Source organism: Phoxinus phoxinus, assembly GCF_949152265.1.
Source record: "Phoxinus phoxinus genome assembly, chromosome: 1".
In the NCBI taxonomy this organism is placed as follows: Eukaryota; Metazoa; Chordata; class Actinopteri; order Cypriniformes; family Leuciscidae; genus Phoxinus; species Phoxinus phoxinus.
In genome coordinates this window covers 39,627,086-39,641,533 of record NC_136876.1, presented here as the reverse complement: position 1 = coordinate 39,641,533, position 14,448 = coordinate 39,627,086, and the positions used below count along the sequence as shown (strand labels likewise).

Sequence of the window (14,448 nt, the reverse complement as noted above, 5' to 3'; positions counted from 1 at the left end):
AAACTTTTCCACAAGACTCCTCATATTTAATTCAGAGCGACCTCAAGGAAGAGTCAGGCCTGTCTGCTGACAAATCTAAAGCTCCAGGAAATATGAGCCACAGTCATATACGCCCACACACACAATCATCCTGCAATTCAAAGCGTGCTTCCCTCCCATGGGGTCTGATTCCCTTCCACGTGTCAGATGGCAGGATTTCATTTTGTTGTCGGATTATGGAAAAGCAACCGGCATTTAAAGCAGCTTCAGCTCTGTCGGTAAGACAAAGGAAGGGGGGGTGACCGACGAATCGGATGTCTTGCAATCACACAGCGATCTTTTCTACGTTTGCCTCATGCGACCTCAGAAAAACACATCTGTTTACAGTTGTCAAATCAAGCACACAGAAATAAAACACAAATCCCACACTGTACGCCTCGAGTGTGAGTCATCACACAAACACTTTAGAAGCACAACTGCATTTTCTATTTTGGTCATTGTGACAAATTACAGAACAGGGAAAATATAAATGAACTGTTAATGAGAACTAATAAGAAAACAGCTCAGAAGAATAATGCGAGTGTAATTGGGAAATGAATCATTCGGAGGCTCATTTTGATGCGTTTTTGTGTGTGTAAATTAGCAAGGGAAGGATTGTTGCAAGGAAATCAGGACAAACCATTTGTTATGTTGTCCAATCAGACCCACTTTTTTAAACAATCCTAGGTTCACCGCAAATTAAAGTTGACATGAAAGCAAATTTGACATCATTGCCTGTTGTTCCTAGTCTTAAATGAATTACAATTTTGTAGTGCATTTTGGAACTTGACTATTAGTTACCATGAATTTTATTAATTCATTTTGCTTGGAGATTCTGCATGAGATGTAATTTTTACAGAGCAGCTAAAGGGACACGGTGATGGAGAAATCTTTGCATTCCCTCGCAACACTTTTGCGTTCCCAGATAAACTTTGCGTTCCCGCGTAAAACTTTTGCATTCTCTAAGAAACGTTGTATTCCCTCGCAACAATTTTGCGTTCCCAGATAAACTTTGCATTCCCCCGCAACACTTTAGCATTACCGGAGAAACTTTGCGCTCCTTCGCAAAACTTTTGCATTCTCCAAGAACATTTGCGTTTTCTAGCAAAACTATAGCATCTTCAAATAAACTTTGTGTTCGCTAGCAAAAATTTGGTATCCCAAGGAACTTTGCGTTCCCTCGCAAAACTTTAGCATTCTCAGAGAAACATTGCGTTCACTAACAAAAACATTTTTTCCTAAAATCTTTCCTGCTAAACTTTAGCATCCTCAGAGAAATTTTGCTTTCACTAGCAACATTTTTGTTCCCCGAAACTTCGCGTTCCCCTGCAAAACTACAGCAATCTCCAATAATCTTTGCGTTTTCTCGCAAAACTTTAGCATCTTTAAATAAACTGTGTTCACAAAACTTTTGTTCCTCAAGAAACTTTGCGTTCCCTCGCAAAACTTTAGCATTCTCAGAGAAACATTGCGTTCACAAGCAAAACTTTTGCATCCCCCCCCCCCCCTAAAAAAAATACTGTTTTTACTGCATTTTTGATCAAATAAATGCAGCCTGGGTGAGCATAAGAGACATTAAAAAAAAATTAAAAAAATTAAAAAATCTTACCGACCCCAAACTTTTGAACAGAAGTGTAAAATGGTGTTTGGAACAGTATGAGGGCACTTAAATTATGACAGAATTGTAATTTTTGGAACTATCTGTTTAACTTGTATTGAACCTAGACCATTCCTTTAACAAACAGTTAGTGGTGTTTGGTTGTGTTGTGTTGGGACAGTGGCAGGTGCTGGTCGGGCTCTCAGTCGAGAGGCCCAGTTCAGTCATGGTTGAGCTCATCACTCGGTAGCTGCCTTCTGGCATCATTATGAGTCACAGAACCTCTCAAAATCTGACCAATCACAGCACACCGACGGAGAATCTCTTGCACTTACTCAGCGACATGCTTCTGTTTGGCCACTGTCCAAGGTGCTGAAAACACCAGCGATGCATGCTGACGTAGACACAGAAAGCTCACCATCACGTGTGATACTAACTCAGATGGAAATATGTGCTTATTTCCAGCATAACTTAGCCAGCCTCTAGTAGTCTGATATGGAGTTTGTTTGTATATATGTGTATATACACACACACATATATATATATATATATATAGCATCATTACTCCAGTCTTCAGTCACATGATCCTTCAGAATTCATTCTAATATCATGATTTGCTTATTATCAACAGTTGTTATAATAATATTTAATGTTATATCTTAATTTTTTTAGATGTTTTTTTCAGGATCCTTTGATATAAAAAGAACAGCATTTTTTGCAACATAAATGTCTTAATTGTCACTTTTGATTAATTGCATTGCATCCTTGCTGAATAAAATTATTTTTTTTTAAATTGTTACACATAAAAAAACTTTTTTTTTTACTTTTAGACATGCACTAGCATATAGATGGCTGCAAAGTTAATTATATGGACTAAAAAATATAATTTTTATTTCAGGGGGTATTTTTTTTTTTTTTTTTTTACATTCATTCTAAACCAATTAGTGGTCATTTTTGTTCTGTTGGGCTGTCATAAAAAATTTTTTTATGAATCTTCACACCGGTCTTTTCCATACAAAAACAGTTAATAAAAATAAATCAAAGAGGACCATAAAAGTAGTCAATATGACTTAGAACTGCATTATATTTCAAGTGGTCTTAGACACAATAGCTTTATGTGGAAAACACACCAAAAATTAAGTAGCCCAATTTACTAAAAAATCTTCCCCTGCCGTTTTTTGAAGACTCTTCAAAAATGATTCTTCGGAAATTCTCTTTGTTTTCCACAGGTAAATGTATACAGGTTTGGAGTAACATGAGGGTGAGCAAATAATGACAGAATTTTCTAGACGAATTACTCATTTAATGAAGCTCTGCTACAGTTTCCAGCAGGCTAATGAGATCCAAATAAACTTGTGCCATATAAAATTAAACCTGAAATGTGCAAACAGATGCTGATAGTGTTGAGCTGCAGTGGTCAGTGATCTCTGAAGGTCTGTCTCTGACACATGGCTAATGAAGCATGTGTCTTCTTCATGCCTCTGAGATCAGAGGAGTTCATCTAAAACACACACACACACACATACAAGGTCTCTCTCAGCTTCTAGCCCACTCTCTATGTAAAATTCAAAGCAGGTGAGCAGCAGGCCTCACAGCAAACGTGTTTACCCAGCCTGTGACGCACATCAGAAAGAGAGAGAGAGAGAGCAGGATGGTGCTGATGGAATGAGGAGGAGACAAATGGGGATAGGAAAGAGAAAGAGAGAGATGCTGTTAAAGCCAACACAGTGATCCATGAAACAGGATACAGAGCGCACATGTGCTGAGTCAAAGTGATAAATTAAACACGATTCCTAAAGCACCTGTCCCTCATTCCTAAAAAGCGCTTTAGGCGCAAGTAGATTGCGCATGACCGTTTGGCTGGAAGCTAGAATTTTACTTTGTAACGTGTTAAATATGAATATTTTTCTTACACAAACGCATCGCTTCAGAAGGCCTTTATTAACCCGCCGGAACAGTGTGGAGTATTTTTATGATGGATAGATGCACTTTTATGGACAGAAACAGCAATTGACTGCCATTACAAAGCTTGGAAGAGCCAGGACATTTTTTTATATAACTCTGATTGTATTCGTCTGAAAGAAGAATGTCAAATAGGCTACACCTAGGATGACTTGAGGGTGATTAAATCATGGGCTAATTTTCCTTTTTGGGTGAACTACCCCTGTAAAGTCAACCTTCGGGTTGTCAAAAGTACCAGCACTAAGTCGCTACTGAAATTTTAAAGTCCCCCTGTGGTGAAAATCAAGCTTTTAAATGTTGTTTATATGACTATGTGGGGTTTTTAATGTTTTAAGACAAACCATGTGCAAATTCATAAGTCAACAGCATTGCTGAGTATTTTCTTCTTAAAACGGCAGAGAACCAAAGACAGTTTCAAAAACGCGGTTCAATCGCTGGTGTTTCTGTCGTCACATGTGATCCTCAACGAGTGGGTGGAGGCGGGGCTAATTTACATATTCATAGAACTGCGTATACTAAGGGTGTAGAGTTACATTCAAGCTATTTTAAGGCATGCAGATTTTTTTTTTTTCGAGGGAAAAACATTTAAATATGTAATTTTGGTTATCAAAGATGAGTTTTAAAGGATACAATTTTTGACTACAGGGGGATTTAAAACATGTGAAGATGCCAGCATTTCTGCAGTATCGATAATACCTGATAGGCGGCTGCTTTCAATTTTGAAATGCTCTCATGTGTATCTGTGTAAGCGCTCTGTGAAGAGCGTCAAAGGTTTCCAGTTGAATCGTTGATCATTGTAGCCAATGACAGACAAATCTTTTGAGCACATGAATGCAATGGCCAATCAGTAGTATTTAAATTAGCCAGAATACGATCAACACTTCTCAAAACACAAGTGATATCATTCACCGCATGCTTCTGAAACGCTAAAACATTCCGCACGCTTGGTTCACGACATGTTTTTATTATTACCAACACAGTGTAAACGCAATGCATAAGAGATTAGCGTCAGACAGCTTTTGCTGTCAGCTTAGTGACAACGCAGACAGCTTTTTTTTTTATATATTCCTTTTTCGAATTGGACGTATTTTCAATTTGCAAATTTAAATTTGAGCAATTTGAGGTGTAATCAAAACGCAGCTAATGATTATAAAGGGAACGCTCTTTGCTCGCTTTCTGTTTATAACCCAGTTACAATTTTAATAAAAGTTCTAAATAGTCCTTTTACTTTTCAATTCCTGCCCTTCAAACACACCACTTTCTACAATCCAATCAATTCTAAATAATAAGTGCTGCCCTTCATTTTATTCTCATTGATTAACCGTTTCACCTGAAAACACGTCACATTACTAAAGTAAAATGGATTCTGAATGCCATATCGGTTCACTTGGCGGCCATCAGTGTATGAATCTCAACAATGGTGACAAAAATATTTAATTAGGAAATGGAAATTACTAAGACAATTCAGATCATAATTTATTCATACAGCAATGCATGATGGGAGCCATGGATGAGTTTTGATTGGTGGTGCCCAGAATGCACATGCTTTATTATTGTCACCATTGTTGAGATTCACAGGCTGATTATTGATGCCAAGTGTGTTTAAGTGTGTGCGTGCGAGTGTGTGTGTACGCGCGCAGGCTGCTTTGTGAGGCTCTTCTCAAACCAGAAGCTGTTCATTGATTGTGCCTTTTGTTTGGGTTTTTCTTTTGTACTTTTGTGCAACTCTTCTTGTTGTAATTGGTGCTTATGGCAAGAAAGACTATAATTTGTGTATGTTATTATTGTTTGCACATTCTCTTATGTTCTCTGATTTTGATAAGTGTATTGTTAATTCTTAAGGTGGCCATTTCCTTTTGATCTGGTTTTCTTCTGTTGAAGCTAGTTAGGGAGTTAGTGTATTTTTATCGTTCTTTTGCTTTCTCTTCTTTTGTAGCTTAGTTAGTTAATCTCCCAGCTAGGTAAAGGGTTTAAGTTTGTTGTTTTGGCCATGCCCCATCGTGAAGCCTTGCAATCCTTCCACATTTATAAAATAAAAGTTGTTTTAGGTTATTGTGAAAGCACTGGGGTTGAGAACTGAACCTTGCAGCCTCCACACATCACATTTTATTCTGTTACGTTCCCCTAAAATAGGGGTGTAACACTTATTTGTTATACAAATGGTCCCTCTCCTTATACTGTCAACCAAAAACATGTATCCAAATTGTTTTATAATGCAGTTCAGTGACAGTCCTGACTGCTCTATCACACAAGTTGAACACAGCAACAGTTTCTCCTGTGGTGGATCTACAAGGATTGCTAAACCTGATGGGATCTCTTACTCAGGACAGCTCGGAAACGCACCGGGACAAAAGTGTACCAGCAGTACTGTTGTTACTCAAACTGCCTTCTCCTCCAGGGTAAAATGCTAGAGGTTTATTGAGGACGTTAGGAACATGTGAATGGTTTTAGAGTCTAATGCATGTTTTGACATGTTTTACTCTAAGCACATTCTGCACATTCTGCACCTTGTTAGTTGCACTTTCCGAGGCAACCACCACAATTGCAATAAAAATGCCATAAACTGACATTCAAGAACTAACCCGAGCCATATCTAGACACCAGAATATCATAGAGACTAAAAAATCCACCTAGCAACGCCCTACGGTTTACTCAGAAATCCTTAGCAATAGCAACATCATCAAACTACCTTATACTGTTGTCTTAGTTGTCGACTTCTACTCTTAAGGAACTATTCTCTACTTTTGACCTGTCAAAACCATGGAGCGGAGCTGCTCAAACTTAAGCGTCCCGTGACAGGTTTTGTTCTAGAGAAATGCCTCGGCTGCTCTTGCTCTAGTTTTGTGCTCTGCAAGCCCCTTTGTGGTTATAAGCACTGTTCTCCAGGCATTTCCCCAGAGACTGTCAGGATAAATTTAGGGGCGACTTTGTGAGCCGAGCGAAAAAAAACATGCTGAGTACACACACACACACACACACACACACACACACACACACACACACTCGCGCTCTCTCTCTTTCTACCTCTAAATTTGGAGGACTGCAGTGCAGGGATATTAAAAAGCCTGAATCATTACAGCCTTCAGAGAACTTGATAAATTACAGACACATCACAGGGAAGGCTGATAGGTCAACGGATGGGCAGTAATGAGAGGGATAACACACTGACGACAAACTCACTTTTACTTCGTTAACAACCCACTGAAACCGCCCACAGAAACCGGTTTATAAAGGAATAGCTCATGTCATTCTGAACCCGTACGCGTTTGTGAAACATTAACGGAAATGTTTTGAAGAATATCCACGCTGTTCTTTTTCATACAGCGAAAGAAAATGCTAGCGTTCAGAAGGTGGTAAGATCCTTGAAATGTCTTTAAAAGAAGACTCTCATGCTCACCAAGGCTGCATTTATTTGATACAAAATACAGTAAAAACAGTAATATTGTGAAATGTTATTAAAATAACGGTTTTCTATTTGAATATATTGTAAAATGTAATTTATTCCTGTGACGCAAAGCTGAACTTTCAGCATCATTACTGATGCCATGCACAGATCATTTTTAATTAATTACACTTTTTAACACTATAAGGGTTTTGATACCAATTGAATGAAATCAGTATCATAGAATTTTTGTTAACTAACATAAACAAAGATCAATAAATACTGTAATAAATGTATTGCATTACCTAACATTAACTAATGGAACCTTGTTGTAAAGTTACTGAAAATGTAATATTGGGGAAAATGAAATGAAACTATTATATATGAAACTAAAACCTTCAGTTGTGGACGGAAATTCGTAATAAGTGAATCATAGAATCAATCATTCAACTGATTCCTTCAAACTGGCTGATTCATTCACGAGAGAAGCAAGTGTCTACAGACTTAATGAATGGGTTATTGAATCATTGACTCACCCGATTCAATCAAAAACGGTGAAACATTCAAGACCGAAATACCGCTGTGTTGCTGGGAGACGCAACTTTTCGCTGGTAAAATAGAGCAAAAACAGTCCAAATTGACAATGTTGTGTCAATTCATTTAATCAGCTTATTGTTTATTGAGCTGTTGAATTGTTTATATTACTATTGCTCGTGTTATATTGTTTAACTATATGTAATGAATAATTGACTCCGGGCTGTTAAATTATTGAAAAATAATGCACACCCGATGTGAATCCGCTTATACTACGGTTAACAAACATTAAAACATTGTTCAGATGATGTATTTCAAGACATTTGTCAGGTTTTTGCCCTTTAAAACACTCTTATGTGTAGGACTAATTTCTTACACATTTAATCCCAAGCCTCTATTGCTAATTTCAAAACGTCACTTTAGAGCTAGCAAAGTAGACTTTATCCATTGATAGCAGACTAATGCAGTTATTAGAGAGAGAGAGAGAGAGAGAGAGAGAGAGAGAGAGAGAGAGAGAGAGAGAGAGAGAGAGAGAGAGAGAGAGAGAGAGAGAGAGAGAGAGAGAGAGAGAGAGAGAGAGAGAGAGAGAGAGAGAGAGAGAGAGAGAGAGAGAGAGAGAGAGAGAGAGAGAGGTAAGTGAATTACCTGAGTCTTTGCGTTTCCCAACAGTGTTCAGCAGCAGAGTCACTACTAATAGCGAAACTGTAAGTTTATCTGCTTCAAGAACAGCGTCATTATTACCTAGCTAGTGACAAACGTAATGTAGCTTTTGAGTTGTTAAAACTATTGTATGGACAAATTCATCAGAGCAGCGCTGACAACACGTTTCTGTGCGAGTGTGTGTCTGTACTGTATGTGTTAGAGTGGGAGAGAGAGCGGGAGAAAGAGAGTAGTGCTTCCCGTACATAATAAAACGTAATTTTGTTACGTTCTTTTTTACCCTATTGTTAACTATATTTTTATTTGCCCGATCAATGTCGTTATGGGGTTTGGTTCTTTTGCTGTTGTAGTCTGTAAAGACCTTGAAAATAACTGAAATCATTTGGCGAGGTGATGTGTACAGAAATTACTTATAACAAGGGCAATTCATATCTTGATATTTGTATTCATTTTGGTGGCATTTCAGACCTTGCATGACGTTAAGTTAACACCAGACTAGCTTGCTTGTTGTTAAGCTTAATAGAGGGCTATTGCTTAAGTTAGGCTGGCTGTATTGAGATGTTTTAATAGTGGTTTAAAGGGCAAAAGATCAGATACTTGGGGTCTATCGGTTCACGTGTCTGGTAACCAGGGGCTATCGAGTGTAAAAAGCTGTCCTCGTGCACTATATTTCAAGTCCTTTAGAGTCATACAAAAGCTTTATGTGATGAAAAGACCCAGAATGAATCCATTATACACTATTAATGGAGTAGCTCTCGAATGTCATTTCCACATGTGCATATTCAAACGTAGCACACCAGATTTGACGTCAATGCCAGACCTGTTCTCACGAGTTGTATAAAGCAAACACAACATGCCCATTTTCAATATGCAGAAGGGTGAATGACGTTTAAGAGCAATGTGAGCAAATTATGACAGAATTTATTATTTTGCTCAAATTGTTCCTTTAAGAAATGCCCTTTTATAACCTCTTAAAGAAGCAGCTGGTATTTAAATGAAAAAAAAAACTCAAATTTATGTTGTTTTGAGGTGGTGCCTTTAAATGTAGTTCAAATAAAAATAATAATGAGAGAGAAAAATAAGGCGTAATGGGCAACAAGCGGACAGCCGTGCACCCGATGATAAACAAAGCACTGCCAGACACTTGAGCTGTTATGTGTGTGTATAAATATAGAAGTACCAATGAAAAGAACAAACCTTTCACACTTTTCTCCCTCACTATAATGGTCAGACACACTAACACCTCACCTAAATATACATCACACAAGCACATGGTCAGTCGCAGCGCTTCTATGTTTAGAGAGAACGGCCAGGGGAAGGACGTCACCCCTTGTACCCCTCGTGATACTAAACTTCGCATGAACAGTTTGTCGCATTCACACAGTCTCGTCTTAGCCAGCTCCTGTGATTCATAATTCCTGATTCAGCCGCAGGGAAACCCTGACATTTGCCTGGACGCCGGCCATGTTGCCGCTGCCCTTCGACCCGTGTCCTACACATTAGAGAATGTTTTTAGCACGCTCTGTAACGGCGCGGTCTAAATCACATTACAAGATTGTAATACTCACGTACACCCTCTGTACTTTCTAACCCTGAGCTTAAGCGTTTCAAAGAGGTTAAATAACAGTGTAGTTGCTGACAGACCTGAAGACACAAATCAAATCACACTGTTTTATGTTACCTAACATGGTATACAGTTTATGGTACGGTTGGTAAAAGCAAGGGCCTGAATGATTACCATACTATGCAAAATATGGAATATGGCACACCATGGTCTTTCAAGAGCAAATGCAACAACAAAAAAACATTATATAACTATTGTACATGGTGTGCAAAATTTTATTTTTATGTTTTTCCAAGCGACAGGAACAGCTAAATTTACAAAAACAAAGAATTATGGAGGTGTAGGATTTCACTATGTCCTCAAAGTATGTGAACCGGTAGGTGAGCGAGCAAGCAAACACACACACATACATACGCACGCACGCACGCACGCACGCACGCACACACACACACACACACACACACACACACACACACACACACACACACACACACACACACACACACACACACACAGCTTAAGAGAGCAGCTGGCTCTCTTATGTAAGTGCTGCAGCTCTGTTTCTCTCTCTCTCTCACCATCATCATCAGCATGTGTAATGTCCTTCGTGTTGCCATGGGCCTGCGGGAACAGTGCAGTGCTGCCACCTGCTGGCCAACGCGGTTCTCAGCTGGATTACTTTGGACCTGAAGTGGCGACATAAACACAGTTCCAAAATTAACCATGATATAAAGTAAATAAATGTCATTAAAATCAAACATCGAAATGAATCTATAGTCTATAAATGACTTTGAACGGCATACTATCGACAATATTGAGAGCTTACATGAGGGTGTTAACAGAAGTTTAATCTTTTTTTTAGTCTTCTTAATCTTTCAGCTGTCGATATTATTAGAAAGGATTTTTGTAATTATGTCAAACAGGACTGATGTTTTAGATTGAGACAAACCACCTAATACCACAAAACAAATCAGATTTATTGCCAATACTTACAGGTGTGCATTCTGTTGATTTTCCTCCAAAATGATGTCACTTCCTGGCGGATGACGTCATCTTTTATCAGTTAAAGGCATGAGTTAAAGGGATATAACAATATTGACAGAACATTTATATATATATATATATATATATACATATAGACAGGATGGGAAAAAAATATTTAAATTAAATATAAAATATTCCGTTATAAATGTCTATTTATTATTCAATTTAAAATGATACTGTAAAATGATAATCTATCATTTTGTCCATTTAAAAGGTAAAGGAAATTATTTTTTTATGCTTGCGATATTAAATTGATGATTTGTTTATTTTATTATTATTTTCATATGGATGTCAGTGGACACTGATAATAAAGGAAAGTCTATTAAATGATTATCAATTTAAACAATATTAATATTGTTAATTCTGATAATACATGTTTGGATTAAAAGTAATCTTTTAACATGGAATATTTTTTAAATAAATTGCCAATTGTCATTTTAAAAGTTAAGTTCCAGTTAGGAAACTAACTAGAAAATGAACTGATTTTCAAAAAAATATTGAATATTTTCCCCATTGAGACAAATTGGTGATATACTGTAAAAATGAATATACTGCATGACAGGAAAGACTCATTTGGATTGGTTCAAAAAGAAACCCCTTCCTACAGATACTACTGAAGCCTCGTTGATTTAGCCCCTAACACGGCCAATGGCGTTCAAGTGTGCAAAATATGGGCAGGCTTCCCCACCATAAATGGCGACTCTGAACATCATTCATTCAAAATCTTTTCCTTCAGTCAACCTTCTGCAAGAAGCCTATTAGCAATCAAGACTTACGCACCATGATCTATACTCTGCAGCGGACAACGGCTTCTCATCCCCTGCTGTTTTCCGGTGAGCCTTCAATAAGGATGACTTCTCACGATTGCCTCTCCCCGCACAGAGCCAATAGGACCTTTTGATGGCCACAAGACGTGTGCCTTCTGCCTGGGTTGTGCCCACAGAGAGCCGGCGCTTGGGGAGTCTGACTGTGGAGATAATGCACAGATATGCTCAGGACTCCCAAGGGGGTCGCACACCGGATGAGAAGCGCAGCGCCGGCCCGCACCGCACCGCATCTAGGACAACTCGAGGTATCGCACACCGGACACTCGCATTGTCAGTTTATCGCCAGCAATATTGTTATGTTTAAGGACATTATGAAACTAAGATAATGTCTGTACTATGATATGATTGTACTGTACAATTAAACACAATCGTTGCTGAGTCTGCAGTCAGAACACTTTACCTCAGGGCGTACGTTAACTTAATTAATTGAGAATCTCACCTGAAAATACGATAACATCAGCAATTTTCATCCACGCAGCTGATTTCTGTAAATGGAAAACTAAATGTATCTTGCAGCACAGGGAGAAGTCAGTATGTACAACGATTTGAGACAAATATAATGTAAATTGATTATAAAACGATGTAAACGGCGCTCTGTGTTCCTGAGTCGTAGCTGGGCGTGGCGGACAGACGCTGAAAGACACTGCCGGTGTGTGAACACTCATAGAAAACATTTCCACACTCGTCCGGTGTGCTCCCCTCTTCAGGCTTCGTGTGACCATCATCCAAGGTGATGAACTAACCCAACAAGCCCTGCCGCGCTCTTCCTCTGTCGCCTCTTGCGAGCAGAGGAGGAAGGTGTGGTCCTTCTGACGTGGTCCTGTCAGGGTCAGCTGATAAGCTTGCGCCTGCTCGATGCCCACGCACCTCTCACCACACCCCCCACACCCCGCTGCAGGCCCCCTTCCAGTGCACTTCACCAGTGGCAGCCTCCGGAAAGGATGAGTGATCCAACTCATCGCAGGATTATACCGCGTCCCACATCAGCAACGTAGGCGTCAGTAATCCTACGCGTCCTGTCCAAGGCGGTTGATGAGCTCAGTTTGGAGTGGGCACCTCCTGCCAAGCCAGCCAGGACGAGTGGTTCCTCCAGTTGAACCGTGGCCACAATTACAACATGAAGAGGCTCTCCCCATTTTCCCCGAGGTGCACAATGAGATATCAAAGTCGTGGAAAGGGTCGCTCATGACTCGAGTGCACATTCAAATCCGGTATGAAGACAATCCCCAATAGAAGTAGAAGCCATCTCTGCCCTGCAGCAGCGACGAGATGGAGAGTGAGAAAACGCATCTCCCACTTCTAAACCTTGCCACCACAAACTTCACTGGCAAGGCAATCTCCGCGGCGGGCCAAGCAGCTTCACCACTGCATGTGATGGCGATCCTCCAGGTCTATCAGGCCAAGCTGCTCAAGTCTGTGGATGAGGGTGGGCCGGACCCAGAAGATTTTAAAGAGCTCTGGTGTGCCACGAATCTGGTCCTCAGAGCAATAAAAGTGACAGCTCAGTCGATCGGCCGCAACATGGGAAATCTGGTGGTGTTAGATCGTCACCTGTGGCTCACTCTGACTGAGATAAAGTACTCAGTCAGAAAGAAAGACGGCAGACTCCAGCCAATCTTGGATTTGAGACCATTGAATCGCACGCTATCAAAGCGCCTATTCAAAATGAATACGCTGAGACAAATCCTCTCTCATATTAGCCCGGGAGATTGGTTTCTCTCTGTGGATTTAAATTATGTTTATTTTCACAATCAGGTTGCCCATCATTTGCAATCGAGGGGATAGAATATCAATTCAAGGTCCTGCCTTTCTGGTTATCATTGGCCATGAATACATTCACAAAATGTATAACGCGTCTCTCTCCCCTCTAAAGCAGAGTGTAATGCACTTCTAGAAACATAATGGACAACTGGTTGGTTTTAGCCCAATCAGAGAGAGCGCTGCTCAGCGACAGGCTCAGACTTCTCACTCATCTTCAGAGCTTAGCTTTCCTATTGGACAAGTTAGGCATGGTCTGCTAGACCAGCCTTCGGGAAATGGCCAGAAGTAGAGAAGTCGTGGCACATCAGCTGCCTAGAGCTTAGTGCTGTTCATCGAGTGCTTTCTCCCAGACATTCTTCACCATCATGTTCTCATCAGGACAGACAACACGACAGTGGTAGCATTTATAAACTACCCAGGGAGGTGTGCAGCCCCTACTGTGGATATAGTGAGAGACCTCCTTCTGTGGTCAAATCAACATCGCCTCTCTATTCAGGTAGCACATGTCCCCGGACATCTGAATTGCGATGCGGACATGCTATAGAGAGGCGGGGTGATCCATGGAGAGTGGAGATTACACCCTCTAACTGTCAATATGATTTGGTGTATATTTGGCAGGGCGGAGGTTGATCTCTTCTCATCCACAGTGAATGCTCACTGCCCACGCAGTCTACCTGGGTGTGGATGAACTCGCACACAGCTGGCCGAAAGCGCACAAGTACGCCTTTCCTCCAGTAAAACTTCTGCCTTGCATGCTTTTCAAAATTAGAAAGAAGAGGGAATAAGTTCTGTTAGTGGCGCCGAAATGGCCCAACCAGCCATGGTTCCCAGACTGGTGGAGATGCTGGGAGCCCCTCCGTAGACAATCCCGCTGAGGAGAGACCTCCTCTCTCAAGCACAGAGAACGATATGGCACCCCAACCCGGAGTTCGGGAATCTTCATGTCTGGACACTCGACGGAGCTCGTCAGCGACAAATGCGCTTTCTCAGTGAATGCTGAACACTATGGGCCCTATCTTGCACCCAGCGCAATTGACTTTGAACACCGACGCATGTATCATTCCTATTTTGCATCCGCGCACAGCAGACTTTTCCCTCC

The 14,448-nt window shown here is 40.2% G+C and overlaps 1 protein-coding gene across 3 annotated transcripts in view; it reads right to left on the bottom strand.

Annotated features, from left to right (window-relative positions):
* tob1a (transducer of ERBB2, 1a) overlaps window positions 1-10,778 on the bottom strand; it is a 56,551-nt gene extending 45,773 nt beyond the window's left edge. Inside the window, exons 1-2 of one of the 3 annotated variants that reach the window (XM_079628549.1) lie at window positions 10,711-10,778; window positions 10,296-10,403 (exon numbers count right to left, since the gene is read on the bottom strand). The gene's annotated coding sequence lies outside the window, so the exon portion shown is untranslated. Of the gene's footprint in view, window positions 1-10,295; window positions 10,404-10,543 lie in introns of all 3 variants that reach the window. The other 2 variants (XM_079628551.1, XM_079628550.1) reach the window with 2 other exon arrangements.
* Between the last annotated feature and the right edge of the window lie 3,670 nt (window positions 10,779-14,448).